At 45.3% G+C, this 15,925-nt stretch overlaps 1 pseudogene; it reads right to left on the reverse strand.

Moving 5' to 3' along the window:
- Nucleotides 1–3,401: 3,401 nt before the first annotated feature.
- LOC136528578 (uncharacterized) lies at nucleotides 3,402–7,232 on the reverse strand (annotated as a pseudogene).
- Nucleotides 7,233–15,925: the final 8,693 nt, after the last annotated feature.

Below are 15,925 nucleotides of genomic sequence, written 5' to 3' on the forward strand. Positions count from 1 at the left end.
AAAAAGCACCTATCATGGTCCTACACAACGAGATTCCAACAAAATATTAGTAGCATACTTACACAAATAAAGAAAAAGGATAGTGCAAACAATTTCTTACATTAAACGACTACATGTGTAGAAGCAACGTGTCGCTGTGTCCGGATGTTTCAATTGAAAAACATGGGCCGAGAAACCACAGTCACAGTTAGGGATATGGAGATCAGGAGGGACGGGGGCATCTTTGCTAGAGGCGTCGGGGGTATAATTCTCGAGGACGACCCCGTTTTCACCAAAACTCCTCCCGAAACATTTCTTGCATCTAACAAAATAGATGTAATTTAACAAACATAAATCAAAACATCACAAATAAATATCAATGAGAACCATAACTACAATACAACCAATTTTGTTCTAAGAACCGAAAGCAGTTAACATTAAACCCTAAACCTAGGGTTTCTCATTTGATCCACAACAATGAACCCATAACATAACTACATGCGCCTAGGTTTGCTAGCTTTTCCACGCCTTGGAATCAACCTACGGTTGTATAATACATATATTGAGGGATACAATGAAACCCTATGTGATGACGATTCTTAGGTTAAAAAATCCAACTAATATATACCCAATCGATGCGAAAAAACAAGGAGGGGAGCGAGGATACCTTGCTCTCGAAGATTTATGGATCAAATTAAGGTTTTCAAGGTCCAATATGACGATTCGTGAGGTAGGGTGAAGTGGGGAGAGAAAAACCCGAGAGGGAGGAGAAAGAAGAGGAAGAATGCTCGGGCAAGAAGGTTGGGCCAGGGTTAAATGCAGGGAGCTCGACGCCAGTCACTCTGGCGCCGAGCCCCCTGGCAGGTCATCGACCGTGCCCAGGAGCTCGATGCCAGAGACACTGGCGCCTAGCTCGGTGCCAGCATCAATGGCGCCGAGCTAAGGGTCCATTTCCTGAATTCTTTCCGCCAGGGGTCTATTTGTGAGAAACTTTTAAAAAAGGGCCAAATTGTAAAAAAATCGGCCCGTGTAACTACAGGCGGGACTCGGTCGATAGCACATCGTGCCCGTGTTGACCGCAGCGGCGCCACGTATGACCGGTGGGGTTCTTGTCAGCAGTGACCTCGCCGGTGACGAGATCATCTCCGGTGGACTCCCCACTTCCTTACGCACATGCTGGTGGTACTGGTTGCGTGATTAGGGTACGGCAGCAACCTCGCCGGTGACCATGGTGGCCCGGGGGTACTCCAGCGCGGCGGAAATGACCGACGGTAGGACCTCCGGCGACGGCAAGACCACCAGCGCACTCGCCTCATTCACGCGAACAAGCATACACTACCGGTTCAACGATCGAGGGTTAGCAGCGAGCTCGCTCGCGGCCATGGCAGACGGTGGAGTAGAGCTTGCCGGCGCGGCGATGTTCCAACCGCTACGACAAGGTAGCGATAAAACGGAGAGAGCACGGGCATAACAAGGAGCTCACCATGATCACGCCTACGTGATCGGTTGAAGCAAGGATGGCGCGGATGCGGCTGTCGATGGTGAGGACGACGACGGCGGCGTCAACTGGACGACAAGCTCACGTTCCGGTGTGCCCTGTGAGCCAAACAAGAAACGGCCGAGTCGATAAGCACCATGACACGATAAGGAAGCCAAAACAGTCAACTTAGAGGCATGCGATGTCATGGTGAGGTCTGGCCACGGTGAGGGCACATGCGACGACGCTGCGGACGACCAAGAGGAAGATGGTGACTTCAGGCTAGCTCCGACAGATAAGGATGGCGCAGACGGGCTTTGCGGGTGCACAAAAACGCGGCGAGGCTTTGGGCAAAAGGAATTAGGCGGAGGCGGAGCAGCCTCGACAAATTTCACTGGTCGGAACGAGCAGTCTAGCGGCGGAGCGGGAAGGGAAGGAAAGGAGAAACTACAGGTGGCTTGGGATTTAACGGCAAGGGCAGCGCGTGGGCGAGCGACAGCAGCTGCTTGCGTTGCCTAGGTGAAGCAGGTGCGTGTCCACGTGATGAGGAGCAGCGCTAAGGCGGTGGCGATCACCGACGGCAAGCAGTTGCGTGGCATAGCTACCGCCCTACTGGGCACGACTGAAACCCTCATCTTCTTCTCCTTCTTTCTCTTGATTCCGTGCAGAAACGTGATCAACTCCATTAGTGAAATTTGTTCAACTATGCAAGCTCTCCAACTTTACTTAAGGAACCCACATCAGAAAATCTATAGATTTTGAGATTTTGGGGCCGTTCGGCTACCCTGAAATTCAGCCGGAAAACACTGTTTATGGATGAAAAATACTGTTCACTCTCTCATAAATTCCTCCAGCTTCATCCAGATTCCTCCGCGATCAGGGCCTTTGAATTTCGAATAAGGGTACAGTGAAACTGAATGACTGGATTCAGTTTCAGGTTTTGAAACAATTTTGAGTAAGCTACTTTGAGCAATTAATTAGTGATTAAGCATGAATCAGACATTACAACCAAATACACAGTACCAAAGCTCCAGCGTCCTACCAACTAATGCAACAAAAGTTGGACAATTTTTACTTATGAAATTTCATCTAATAAATCTCCAAAGATTGAACTTATTAAATGATTTTCAGGGACAGCCATAAAAATGAAGTGTGTAGTCAGCATTAATTCAAATTTTGGAGCTCAATTTTAACATTTTTGATTTAGAAACATCACTAACCTTTGATCCCACATTATAAAGCTCACTTTGAACAACAAAGTTTATTTTAACCAAATTTAATTATTTAAGCAAATTCGGTCCGACCGACTGCCAGGAATATTGCAAGTAGGATAGGAAAAGCTGTTTCAGAGAGTTCCGGGAGGGGCAGTTGAAGTATCCTCAACGGCAGATCTTACACGATTGCCCTGTTTGCTTGGCTGATAAGCCATGGCTGAAAGTACTGATTTATTGTGAGAGAAAAATATTGTTCATTGACTGAAAAAAGTACGGCTTATAAGCCAAGCGAACAGGACGGATATGGGATCTTTGCACGCATGGTGTCATGGCACACTAGCATTAGGAATCTCCATTCTCTTCCCCACTGTATATGCCAGGCATTAAGGTTCTGTTTGTGGTTATACATGTCAGTTCGCGTGCGTTCTAGGTACTTAAGCTTTGTTTAGTTTCTCTCCTAAAGTTTACTCCCTATCACATCGGATATTTGGACACTACATGGAATATTAAATATAGACTAAAAAATAACTAATTGTACAGATTGCGACTAATTTGTTAGACGAATTTTTAAGCCTAATTAGTCCATGATTTTATAATGTGGTGCTACAGTAAACATGTGCTAATGATGGATTAATTAGGTTTAATAAATTCATCTCGCGGATTACTGATAACTTCTATAATTTGTTTTATTATTACTGAACACTCTCATGTGACATCTCGATGTAACGTACCTAAACTTTACCCTTTGGATTTAAACACCACCTTAGCTGTGTTTGGCCCGGCACGGTTGCAGGCGGCAGCTGCTCTGTCTGCACCAGTGTATTTCCAGCACCGCCACCGACAATCCGGAGCCTGAATGGGATGAGAACTGTAATGCAGGATGTAGACACTTCTGATTCCAGGTTAAAGTAGGAAGATTTTGGGTGATTCCAGTGACTGACTGACGCTGGAAACGAGCTGCTCGCTTACTTCAGTTGAGTGCGAAACTGCCAACATCTGATCCCTGCTTTTGGAACAAAGCGAACCTCTGAAAATGGCAAAGGTGCAGGGTTCGTTATTAAAAAAAAGTCAGAAAGCAGAAACGGTTCTGCTTTCATAACTTTTCTTTTTGTACAGAATATATTCATGCACACAACTACTACAGCCTCGTAGTCGTGGCACAACCGACGCAAAATACGGGTGTCTTTCTCAAAAACAAGTGCTGGCGTCTCGTCTGAACGCCCAAACAAGAGAGGTCCGGCCGGTTCGAGACTGAAATAAACGCTTGAAAGCAACCACGGTACTCCGACCGTTTCTCGGACTAGAAACGTTATGAAATACAGCGTCCAAACTTCTGGGAGTAGACCTGGGTCTGGTGAACGACACGGGGGATTGACAATCAGTTTGTTCGTTAGTTGGTTTCGGTTAGGCTTTATCAGCGATGATATAATATTTTTCTCTCATAACAAATCAGCACCATGCGACTTATCAGTCCTGAAACTAACCAGCGAACAGGCTAAATGTATGAATGTATATTGTATGAATGGACATGTGGTGCACTGAGAAAGAACGAGTCGTACGGTACGTGCTGAGAGTAGCAACACTCAGTGGCCTCAATTTATTTTTTATTTTTTTCGCAACCCAGTTATAGACGCAGACGCTCATATACCCGAGCGCACACTCACTCTCATAAACACACACGCACACTCTACTCCTATGAGCACCCCTGGAGAATTAAGTTGGACCAGCAAATCTCGAGATCGGTGAAGTCATCATAGACGTCTCATTGTCGATGGGCACGTCACCACCACTGAAAGAATAGCGCCGACCACCACTGAAAGAATAGCACCGTTAAATTATTTTTTATTTTTTTCCGATCCATTTACAGATGCAAACGCTCACATACACGAGCGCAAACTCACTCTCAAACGCACGCATGCACACTCTACTCTTATGAACACCTTCGAAGAATTGAGTTGGACCGATAAATCTTGAGATTGACGAAGTCATCACAGACGCCTCGTCGTCGACGGGCACATCACCACCACTAAAAGAATAACACCGTTCAATCCTAAAATAAATCTAAAGAAATATGAACATCCGTATTAAATCAAGAACTTAAGACATGGATGGACAGGTTCCGCCTCAAATTACCTAACGCTCAGTTCGCGGCCTCAATTTATTTTCCTAACCTGTTCGTGCCTTCGGCCTGAATAGTAAAAAAAACAGTACTAAGATTCATCATATATGAGCCCCGTTCGCTTGTCTGGAAAAAGAAGCCAAAATACTGTAGCAGCTGGTTGGTGTGAGAGAGAAATACTGTAGCGGCTAGTTGATGAACAGTGCTCCTGTGAGGAGGAGCAGCCGGCTGGTCTAGAAAAACCAGACCAGCGAACGGCGCCATGATGGGCAGATGGACAGGTGTATGATGGTCATTCAAACATTCCTCTACACGACTTCGACTTCTCTCCCGGTGGTTACTTATTAGGGCAGATGTTTTGTGGCTACTTTTGTTTCACTTGTCTATTACTGAAAAACTAGTATACTGCCCGTGCTAACGCTACGACAACATTCGGGTATATGCAAATTAGAACTGAAATATCATTATCGAAAAAATCTTGACAATACTGCAAAATGCCATTGTTGGCTTGAAATTTTTGATACCAACAAATCAAAAGTGTACTGATAGATTGGGCTGAATGAACTCTATTCTTTTCACCTTGATGATACAATTCTTATTTTCACACAAGCAATATAGATGCTAGACATGCAGTTGAAGAGACACTCTTAATAATTCAACAATAAACTTGGTAAATGAAAATAGTGCAGTTCATGAGGAGCATACGTCTGATGTCTTTCATGTTTTCTGTCCCGGTCCATGTTTTCTATCATGGTTCCGGCCCTTGCAGGGCTCCTCCCACAGTAATCCTCCCTCGATTATTATACTGAAAAAATGATAAAAGGGGATTCAGCATGCCATTAATAAACTTGGTAGATTCACTTCAAAAGTGCTCACAATTTCACGGCAGTTAGGTTCATCAATTTCCATAGGCTCATGACCAATTGATTATTCCTCTATAAAGAGCACCTGCGTAAATCACTGTAGAGTAGTAAAATAAAAATACAGCATGTATGCCAACAAATCTCGTCTGATGTCAAGAGGACATCACTGAGCCTCAGCGCATGCTCAAGTGCTCTCTGCTCATCCAAGGTCCCATGTAAGAGAAATTTCCCGCGGGGACCAGGATAAAAAAACACTGCTGTTCCCGAATCAATTGCACAGTCGATAGAGGATGCGATCACATCAGGGAAGAACTCATCAAAAGCGTAGCCATTACAAAACAATATTTTGGAGTGATGAAAAGCTGGCTCCTCACTGAAGTCTGCACAGCTGTTATTGCAAAGAAAGCAACACTGATAAATGACCAAGCACATTAAACCAGAAAGAAAGCAACACTAATAAGAATTTTGTTCCGAGAAAGCATGTTCTAACCTGCAAAAACCATGTTTCTGAAATGGGTCTACAAGAACCCAGCATAGAAATGTTTCATAGACCTGGCGACATGCAGTAACATTGGTATTTTCGAGCATCCCAACAACACTAATGCCCTTTGCTTGAAGCACATCAAGAAGAAATTTTCCATATATTTCCTCTCCTACATGCCCCAGAGTGGAACAACCAAGCCCAAGCCTAGCTGCAGCAAAGGCTAAAATGCAGTATCCACCGGCCTCCCAAAATTTCTGTTAAAGTAATAGAATACAAAATGTTCAGAACATACAAAAACCAGATATTGCATTACGTGGGGCTCATGAAGCGTTAGACATAAGTCATTCGTGGAGTTCTTAGATGACAGAATAGTAAACATACTGATATACAATCCGGTTCTCGACATTTCTCCAGAAAGTAGCAACCAAAAATATAGCTACCAACTATATTTTTGCCGTTTCATTTCTGAAATCATGATCAGCCTCACAAAAACAGCTACGGATTACAAGCTTATCCATATTGAACCATCAACATCTGTTGTTAAGGCTCGACCTATCCTCCACCCAGCTAAAAAATGACATAAAGTGGAAACAATGCAAGCCTTCCGGTCAACAGCGGAATTTGTAATAACCAAATAAAAAATCCCACAGCCAACGATCATACATTTCTGGTTCATCACACTATGTCCAAACAACAAATAGCTCCGGAGCACTGTTTTGCCAACACGATTAGGGAAGGGTGACCGTACCTGATCGGGCGGTGAGGTGGTGAGGCGCTCCATGTAGGCCTTCCGCTACTCCCGCGGCTCGGGCGGGAGCTGGGGCACGCTGAGCACGACATCGACGCAGAGGTTCCCGAGTGTGCCGATGTCCGCGTTGTTCCTCTCTTCCTCCCCGGCCTCTTGCGGCGCCCCACGCCTCTTGGCCTCGTTGACTGCCCCCGAGACGGCGGCAGCGACGATGCGCCGTGTCCGCACCGCGCCGCCGCTTCCCTGCTGCAGCGTTGTTGCGCTGCCGTGTCTGCCCCGCGCCGCCGTCGGTGAGACAAATCGATGCCTCGCCCGGCCCATCCTCGGCACCGACCTATTGGGTTCCATCGCCGGGATCTAGACGGAGCATGCCGGAGTACTCGAGCAGCGCGGTGAGTGCCGCCTGATGAATCTGGACGCCGAGAAGTGCACGCCGTACCTTTTGGATGGCACGGGCAGCCGGCTATTCGCCTCGTCGTCCGGCCTGGGTGGCCGCGGCGGCGGTCTGAGTGATGGCCGTGGGCATGGCCGGCCTAGGGGCTTGTGGGCCGGGCCAAGGCTCCCTCCTCTCTCCCTATCTCCTGGTGCTCGCGCGCGACGAATCCCCCGCGCCCGCATGACACCGCGTGATGATGATTGGTTTGGATGGAGCGTTGAACGGCGGACACCGCGTTGAAGTGCGAGCAGGGTGCGGGGGTGAGAATGTGGGGTGAGAAGCCTGGCATCCCACATCGAATTGTGGCCATCGGATTTGGTTAAGGTGTTTGATTAACCCTTGATTTTAATGGTGCTGAATTCATGTGTGTATTTTTCTAGGTGTGCAATGGTTGGAGGCTCCCAGCGGGGGATGTTTTCGGGGGGGGGGGGGGGCTAGTATAATTTCGACCCGTCCATTATAGTAGAGATAAAACATATTGTCTTGACTCTGTTTTAGTTATTATTAATACTCAGCTATAACTTCCGCTGCATGTTACTCCGTCAGTCCAAAGAAACTTGTGTCCGGTTATGCCCATGTAGGTTTCTTTATTCACTTATATTTATGCTACCATTGTTTACATTGATTTCTTCGACGATCAATAAAGTTCCAGCTTCTACATTAAGGTGGTAAAGCATTAAGGTGGTAAAAGAGCCTTCTTTAATCTAACACTAGTGTTCGTAGGTTCATCAATCATCGATAACACAGGTTCATCAATAACACCACGTGGGGAAACTATAGCCCAAACGAAGAGTGTTACTTGTGTAAAGTAGAAGCCAATGGTAAGTTTTGTTTATTCTCCTAAATTTTTGTTCCTCTATTTACATAAAAACAACAGTTTTTAAATGAAATTTTCTAGGATCATGAACTACTACCATCAGCAAGCTTGGAGGGAACTGTGAAGATTTGAAGGCTAAAATATGTTGACGAACCCCTGTTATGAGTAAAAAACTTAGAGATGACATGAATACTGCCATCAGTTATGAAAATCCTAGATGAAAATGTTTTGCGTTGTGCCTTCTATGCTATGTCATCTAATGTAGCAATATTCTAGTTCCTAGTATGCCCTTTGTGTCATGATATTTATGCCTTCTGTACTATGTCATCTAACATAACAATATCTTATAGTTCTCTCAGTATTTTTGGATCGTGTTAAGAAAAATTGGAAAATATTAGAGGTGGTATGCCAACCATGCTTCCTAATAGAAGCCTTGTCCTGAGGCGGACCTTGGCCATTTTGAGGTGTTCGAACCGAAGAGATCGAACACCGGGAAGAGAGGGGGAAGAACACTGGGAGCAAGAACGAAAAACACAAGAACAAGTGCACGAAAATCACTCAAGTCTGGAAGTCGCAAGGATTAGAGGAGGTTAGGGCCTTCATTCCCGAAATCAAACTTACACAGATGAATTTTGATTCGGCTAAAACATCTGTGGATCCCTACAACAGTCTAGAGAAAGAACCCTAACAAGGAAGACTAAAGAAGACTAACTAGAGAGATGAGGTTGAATGGGTGCAACACTCTTTTATTTATAGGCCCATTACACAATCTCACTTGTGCCCTTAGATATTTTAGGCGAACCACCTAACCCTCATGAGTATTATGGTCCAACCTAGTCTTCTTTTGAACAGACGGCCACGCTTCCTTCATAGATTTGCTTTGCCTTGATGCAACCTCTGTGATTTCACCATGTGCCACTCTAGATTCCCGCTAGAACCGCAGCTAGGTTTTGAGGACAAACCCGCGAAACCCTCCGTCGGTGGTTTTGAGGCCCAAACCACCAAACCGTTCATGGGTAATGTACTTCATACGCGTCCCCCGCACCTCGACACATGTCACCGCCATCCTCGAACGCCCGGTCACCAAGTCCCCAGAGCCTCCACTCAATCCACTCGATTATCGTCTTGACTTGGTCAACATGGTACGCCATGTACACTTGTGCTTGTCAATGCCCCTAGGTGTTAGCCACCTCAGCTAGTCATTTGGCCTCTTGGTCTCTCAGTCCAAGCCCAGCATGCATCCTTCACTGCTCTCGGTCCATCAGCACAGACCCACTTGGCCTTCACCTTTGCCGTCGACCACCGTCTCCGAGCTCCACACCTACGTATCACAAGCTAAGAGACATGTTGCACAACACAACTGACGTCACAGTTAGTCCACAAACTCAACCCAAAGTGCCTGTCACATTGACAATCACTCATCACAAACTCGAACCACAAGGGCACATATCAACCTTGTGTTCACAAGGTTGGAAGAGAGACTGGTTGGAGATGCTCTAAGTTCTGGCTTCCACTCATGAAGCTGCACAGTGAGCTCTGCATGCAAATATATACCCAAGGAATTCAAGGCTAATTACAAGGTTACATCGATGGATTGCCTACACAAACTATTGATTTCTCTTGTGCCTATGTACTAGTAGGCACTTTGATGTACTTACCATTGTTCAAGACAACCGCAGCATGCATGTTAGTCTTTCCTCCAGGCCCAGCGTAGGATGATCCTTCGTATTAGAATCTTAACCATGTCATCACGATGCAAACTGATAGCCAAGTTGTTGGGGTTATAACCCCGGGGTGTCTCAACGCATCGATTAGTTAGCAGGCCACATAGCCCATAATACACTAGCTAGCGAAAGCCCAAACGACCGAGGCCTAGCTAAGCCAAGCAAGCCAGGCCAAACGATAAGGCCAGGGTCAGCCGTGACCCCTCCCCCTGCCTTAGCCACACGGCGCTAGAAAGGTGCACAACCTCTCCTCCGTCACGACCCCTGGAAGGAACAGGGAGAGGTTGAGCGCCGGCAAGCATGCCTCCTCTAACAAGAAGAAGCACGCCGCACTGACCCTGCAAGGACCGAGGGGATAGCAGTCACCTCAGTCTGGTCAAATGCCATCCCTGTGCCACGCTGCACAGACACGACAATGCCACCCAAAGTGGTGATGACAGGTACGATGACCATTGGCTAGATACGACCTGACGAGACAAAAGTATGATCCTGCCCACTACGGGATGGGATCCACGATGAGAGCCTTGACTTAGAGGCCATCCAAGCTAGCGGGAACCATGACCCCAATGATAGGGATCGTGCCCCCCGCTCCTTAGGACAACAAGGCAATCAATGACCTAGGGATGGCCACTAACTCCTATACGACGCCCTAGGAAACTAGGAGACGATGACGAAGGCCACGGTGGAGACCACGATGCATAGGACGGCTGGCGAACTATCATCGTTCCTATAGTGCCGCCACGACCGGCACAGTAGCACCACGCCATGACATTCCATGATGTGGCCACAAGACCATGACGACAGCCATGCCCAGACGTGCTCCACAAGACGACATAGCTTGCAAGCCAAGTTAACTAGGCCCTCCCTTAGGCTCACAACCCTTTGGTTGGGAGAACCTATTGCTTTGTATGCACCCTAGCCCCAAACTCTATATAAGGGTAGCCAGGGCACCCATCTCAAGATGATTCTGAATCCTCTACCATTTTCATCCATTCTCCATAGTAGTAGGGCTCCTGAAGCTTCTCTTTGGGCAGCCCACCACCTAGCTTAGGTTCTTCTACCTCTTTCACCATTCTTGCACCCCCATTGTAAGAAATTTAGAGCATTCAAGCGAGGAACACGCACTCGATCATCTCTGAGACTGGACGTAGGGCTCTAGCCTGAACTAGTACAAATCCTTGTATCTTTTGGATGCTACCATCGTCTTCCTAGAGCAGCATGATAATCATATAAATTTACTAGTCTAGTTTACAAAACACCAACACAAGTATAGGGCGGATACACCTTCATAATCTAGTTTCTACACCATAGGTGGGGAGTTGATCTTGACGTCCTGACTTTTATCCACCAAGATCTGTGATTTCAGAAAATGTGCATTGCCTCACTAACCTCCTCATCTAGGCAGGTCTCTCCCTTGTGGTTTCTTACCCTCAGAAACTCAGCAAGGAGCTACCTTTCTATTACCACTTCACCATCTATTTTGATACGAACGTCGTAGCTCTCGTCGCCCTCTCCTACTGATGCATCATTTTCTGGGCCTGAAGGGGGTAGTTCTATAGCTAGTTTGCCAAAGATGGAAACTAGCAGATGTTTCGCCAAACCTGACTGCATGTGGAGTAGTCCATCCCCATCATAGGTCACTCCTTGAAGAAGCTTCTCCCACATCCCTTGTGTTGATTCTTTCTACAAAATTGACACGAACCGAGTGTAAGGGACCGTGACGCCTAAGAGGTGGGGGTGAATTAGGCAACTTAAAATTCTACTTCTAACTAAGACCTCTAATTTCACCTAGTCAAAACCTATGCAAGAAAGTAATCTGTCTAAATGTGCAACTATGGATTTACTAGGTGTGTCGCTATCTCTACCACAAAAGAGTTATGCAACCTAGGTTCCAATCCTATCAACTAAGCTAGGGAAGTAAAGCACGCAACCAAGGTGCAATATAAATGCTGAAGGTAAAGATGAGGTAGAGATGCAAACTCTCATCGACAACTCTAGGATTTTTATCGAGGTATCGAGAAGCGCTCAAGCTTCCCCCTAGTCCTCGTTGGAGCCTCTCATAAGGAATCCCTCATAAGGGCCAAGCTCCCGATAAGGTCACTCCATGGATAGCCCCGGGTCTTCCCCACGCAAGTGGGTCTCCGGTGTGCCTCTCCCGGACCGCTCCCCACCGTCTTCGCTATCAAGCTTCCGGCCAAAATGCCGCTGGCCTTGTTCCCTTTGGTACACGGTGGCGGCCACACCACAAACGCGGTTGGTGTCATCTCGCAAGACTACAAGCCCCGCCAGGTACAAACACGGAGCGCACAAGCACCTTGGTTTTAGAGGTATGCAAATCTCACTAGAAACTAGACCTAAGCCTAGAGCAAGTGCATATGAGCATGGTCTAACTAACCTAAGCACTTCGCAAAGCACCAATGCTAATCACCAAGTGATCTTTAAGCTCTATGCATGTGGAGAGCACAAATGAGGTGTAGCAACACCCTCCTATCTTCCCTCAGCACTATCCCCAAATGGCCGGTTGGGGCAAGTATTTATAGCCCCAAGTCAAAACTAGCCATTGTGGCCGAGATCCTCTTCTCTGTGTGGTCATCGGACAGGGCGGTGCTAGGCATCGGACAGGGTGGTGACGGCCACATGGACTAGCCGTTGTCACTAACAAACCAATCGTTAGGGGTACTGTTCACTAGGCAATGCACCACCACCATTAGGGCAGTGACCAGGGCAGTGCCCAAGTCCCCTTCGCTGCTCTCTAGAATTTTAGGGCAGTGGCACCGCCACCCCCTGTCCGGTGCACGGCCACCCCATAGCGGTGACCAGGGCAGTGCACACGGTGCTATCCGATGCCTTCCTCTTCTCCAGCTGCAGCAGCCCATCTATGGTGGCACCGCCACCCCTAGGGCGATGCCCACTCAGCCACCATCCGCTTTCGTTTCTTTAGCATGGCTTTGTTCGGGCTTCGACATCTTTGCGTCTTGAACTCCTTGCTTCACTTCTAGGCTGTCCACACCTCCTTCAATGTCTTCTTTTGAGTGTTGATTATTTTCTTCACATTCCTAACTTGGTTCAAGTCCTTGTTGCATCCTATTAAACTATATAATAAACCCTAGCAAACACATTAGTCCAATTTGGTCATGTTTATCATCAAACACCAAAATCCAAACTAAATGGGCCTAGGGTCCATTTTTCCTTACAATCTCCCCCTTTTTGGTGATTGATGACAACATGACCAAAGCAAGCAAATAAATATAGATGCAAAAATTTAAAAACTATCTACTTGCTAGGATGCAATGCAAAGGCAAGATTATATGTTGGAAAAGGATACCACTTGTGAAAATCTTTGAAAACTTATCTTACCCTTGCAAATGTCCCCAACTAGCATTATGGACCTAAGCCTCCCCCTAACTTCATAATCCACTATCCTCCCTTTCTTGGACCATTACCACTTATAATTTATTATGATTGGACTTGCTTTTGGTCCTACAATTTCTCCCCCTTTGGAATCAAACACCGAAAAGGAAGACATTAGTTGCACAAGGGAGGGTCAAAATTTATGATCCTTTGGATGTGGAGTGGAATTGATCACAAAACTTGACTCTCACATTACATAGACTAAGCTCCTCCTAAATATATGCATGCATATGGTGGAGGGTGAAGTATATGCATAATTGGCAAATTAATGCACAAGGGAGTTTAATCTATATAATGCATGGAGAAAGCATATAAAAATCAAATTGAAATCAACATGATGATATCGGTTTAGGAGTACCACATGTAGAAACCAATTTGGTTGACACCACTTGCAATGGGTGGTGGATTTTTGAAGCATGATGCTTATCTCTGGGGACTCTATTTTCCTTGCAATGAGACTACTACACACATAATAATCTTAAAAAATGTTAGTCTCAAAGCATCCAACTTGTAGAGTAACATCCCCCTAATTTTGTGCATACAAGCATGGAATACTTGTAGGAAACATGCACATTGATTTTTAGAATAAAAAATACCACTTGAAAGATGACATCTCTCATGAATATGAGAATCATTTTCAAAAATGATATTAGGGGGAAATTATCTACTATTTGGACTGGACTTTGGCACATATTAGATAAACAATTGTAAAACAAGCTATGTGCGGTGCTCCTAAACGATTTAAACCATGTAGGTTTGCTCCAAGGGTTAAGAGTGAACCGAGCAAGCCTACCATATGATTTACCTAGTGTATGCATGGCAAAAGAATAAACATGCAAATGTAAACCTCGGCATGAAAAAGAACTAGATGCTAATTGAGATTGTAAGAAATTAAATCTAGTTACCTAACATGGGAAGAGAATTTGGATCCATAATTTACACTAACCCACTTGGAAATTACCTTGTCCATCATGATGCACCCCATGAAATGCACCCAAACTATGCCAAGTCTCTAAATTCCCTAAAGTCCATCGGACTTCTCACCTCCCTTTTGGGACCCAAATCTTCTTGGTGCTCTTCATGTTAGAAATGATCTCTTTTGGCACCCAAATATGTTTGGTCCCATTGTTGGCTTGTTTGTTCACCTTGATGGCCACCACCTTGTCATTCTTTTTCTTCTTCAAGAGGTAAGGTGTGGAGGTTTTTTTGTCCACCTTGTTGGTGTAGGTGTTGGAGAGCTTGCTTGTTTGCTTTTTGTTTTTCTCTTTCTTCTTTGCTCCTCCCCCATTCTTCACCTTGCACTCATAGGACTTGTGGCCTTCCTTGTGGCATATGTAGCAAACCACGGTTTATCCTTCATCAAGCTTCTTCACTCCCTTGACGGTGTTATCTTGATAAAGTTGGGTTTGCTCTGTCTTGCCTTGCACTTGAGTCAAGTCCTTGGTGAGGCAAGCCACTTCTTGCTTGAGCTTCTTATTCTCCATTGCGACCTCTTGTGTGCATGTTTCTACAATAACTTTCTCAAAACAAACTTGATCACAAATGGGTGAGCTCAAATTGCATAAATCATTGCAAGAAGTAGAGGCATCCTTTTTAGACATGTCAAAGATTGAACTTTTCTTTTTAGGTGCCCTGGTGAGGGTTGTACCGACGGCTTCAAGATTAGCAACTTTATTAGTTAGCTCATCACAATGTTTGCACATAGTTTTCATTTTAGCAAGCAAACTTTTATAAGCATCTTGTGAGCTAGTTAACTTTTCTTTTAATTTTTCATTTTTCTTTACAAGTTGCTCATCATTGATTGTACATGCATTTGTTATTGCACTAGACTCAAGTTTCTCAATTTTAGTAGTTAGTTCAATATTGAAATTAGCAAATGTCTCATATTGTTCAAGCAAGGTTTTATATGCTTCTTGTGGACTATCTAGCTTTTCTTGCAACATTTTTAGCTTCTTTTGTTGGCTAGTGCAAGCCTTAGCATATTTAAGATTTTCTTGTACAAGTTCATTAAGAGAAGGCATTTCATCATCACTCTCACTCTCACTAGAGGATGAGCTTTCATTACCTCGTGCCATAAGGCACACACGAGAAGAGCTTGATGATGAGTGCTTGTGGCCTAGCCTCTTGTGTTGCGCTTCATCTTCACTTGATGAATCATCCCACATTTTGATTGTGGTGAGGGCTCGGTGTTTCACCTTTCTTGCCTTCTTCTTTGTCTTGGGTGTGGACATATTTGGATAAACTTCCACAAAGTGCCTCAACTTGCCGCTTCCATAGCATTCTTTCTTCCTTTGCTCATTTCTTTGATTGGTGAAGATAAAATCTTGAATTTGGATGGGCACACCCTTGACATTGAGCCTTTGGATCATCTTCTCCACCTTGTTGATAAGTTTGATTGATTCTTTAGCAAGGTCAGAGGAGGAAGATTAATCATCATCACTTGATTTTTTATCATCCTCATTTTCTTCTTCATCTTCACTTGAGGAGCTTGAGCTTGAGCTTGTCTCAACTTGTTTGCCCTTCATATTCTTTTTCTCACTACATGCAAGATCTTTACCTTTGCTTGATGAAGAGGCTTCTTCTTGACCTATCTTGCATGACATTTCAAATGGCACTATCTTGCCAATGACTATGCATGGCTGGGGTCATGGTG

This window comes from Miscanthus floridulus, chromosome 19 (assembly GCF_019320115.1).
Source record: "Miscanthus floridulus cultivar M001 chromosome 19, ASM1932011v1, whole genome shotgun sequence".
Lineage (NCBI taxonomy): Eukaryota > Viridiplantae > Streptophyta > Magnoliopsida > Poales > Poaceae > Miscanthus > Miscanthus floridulus.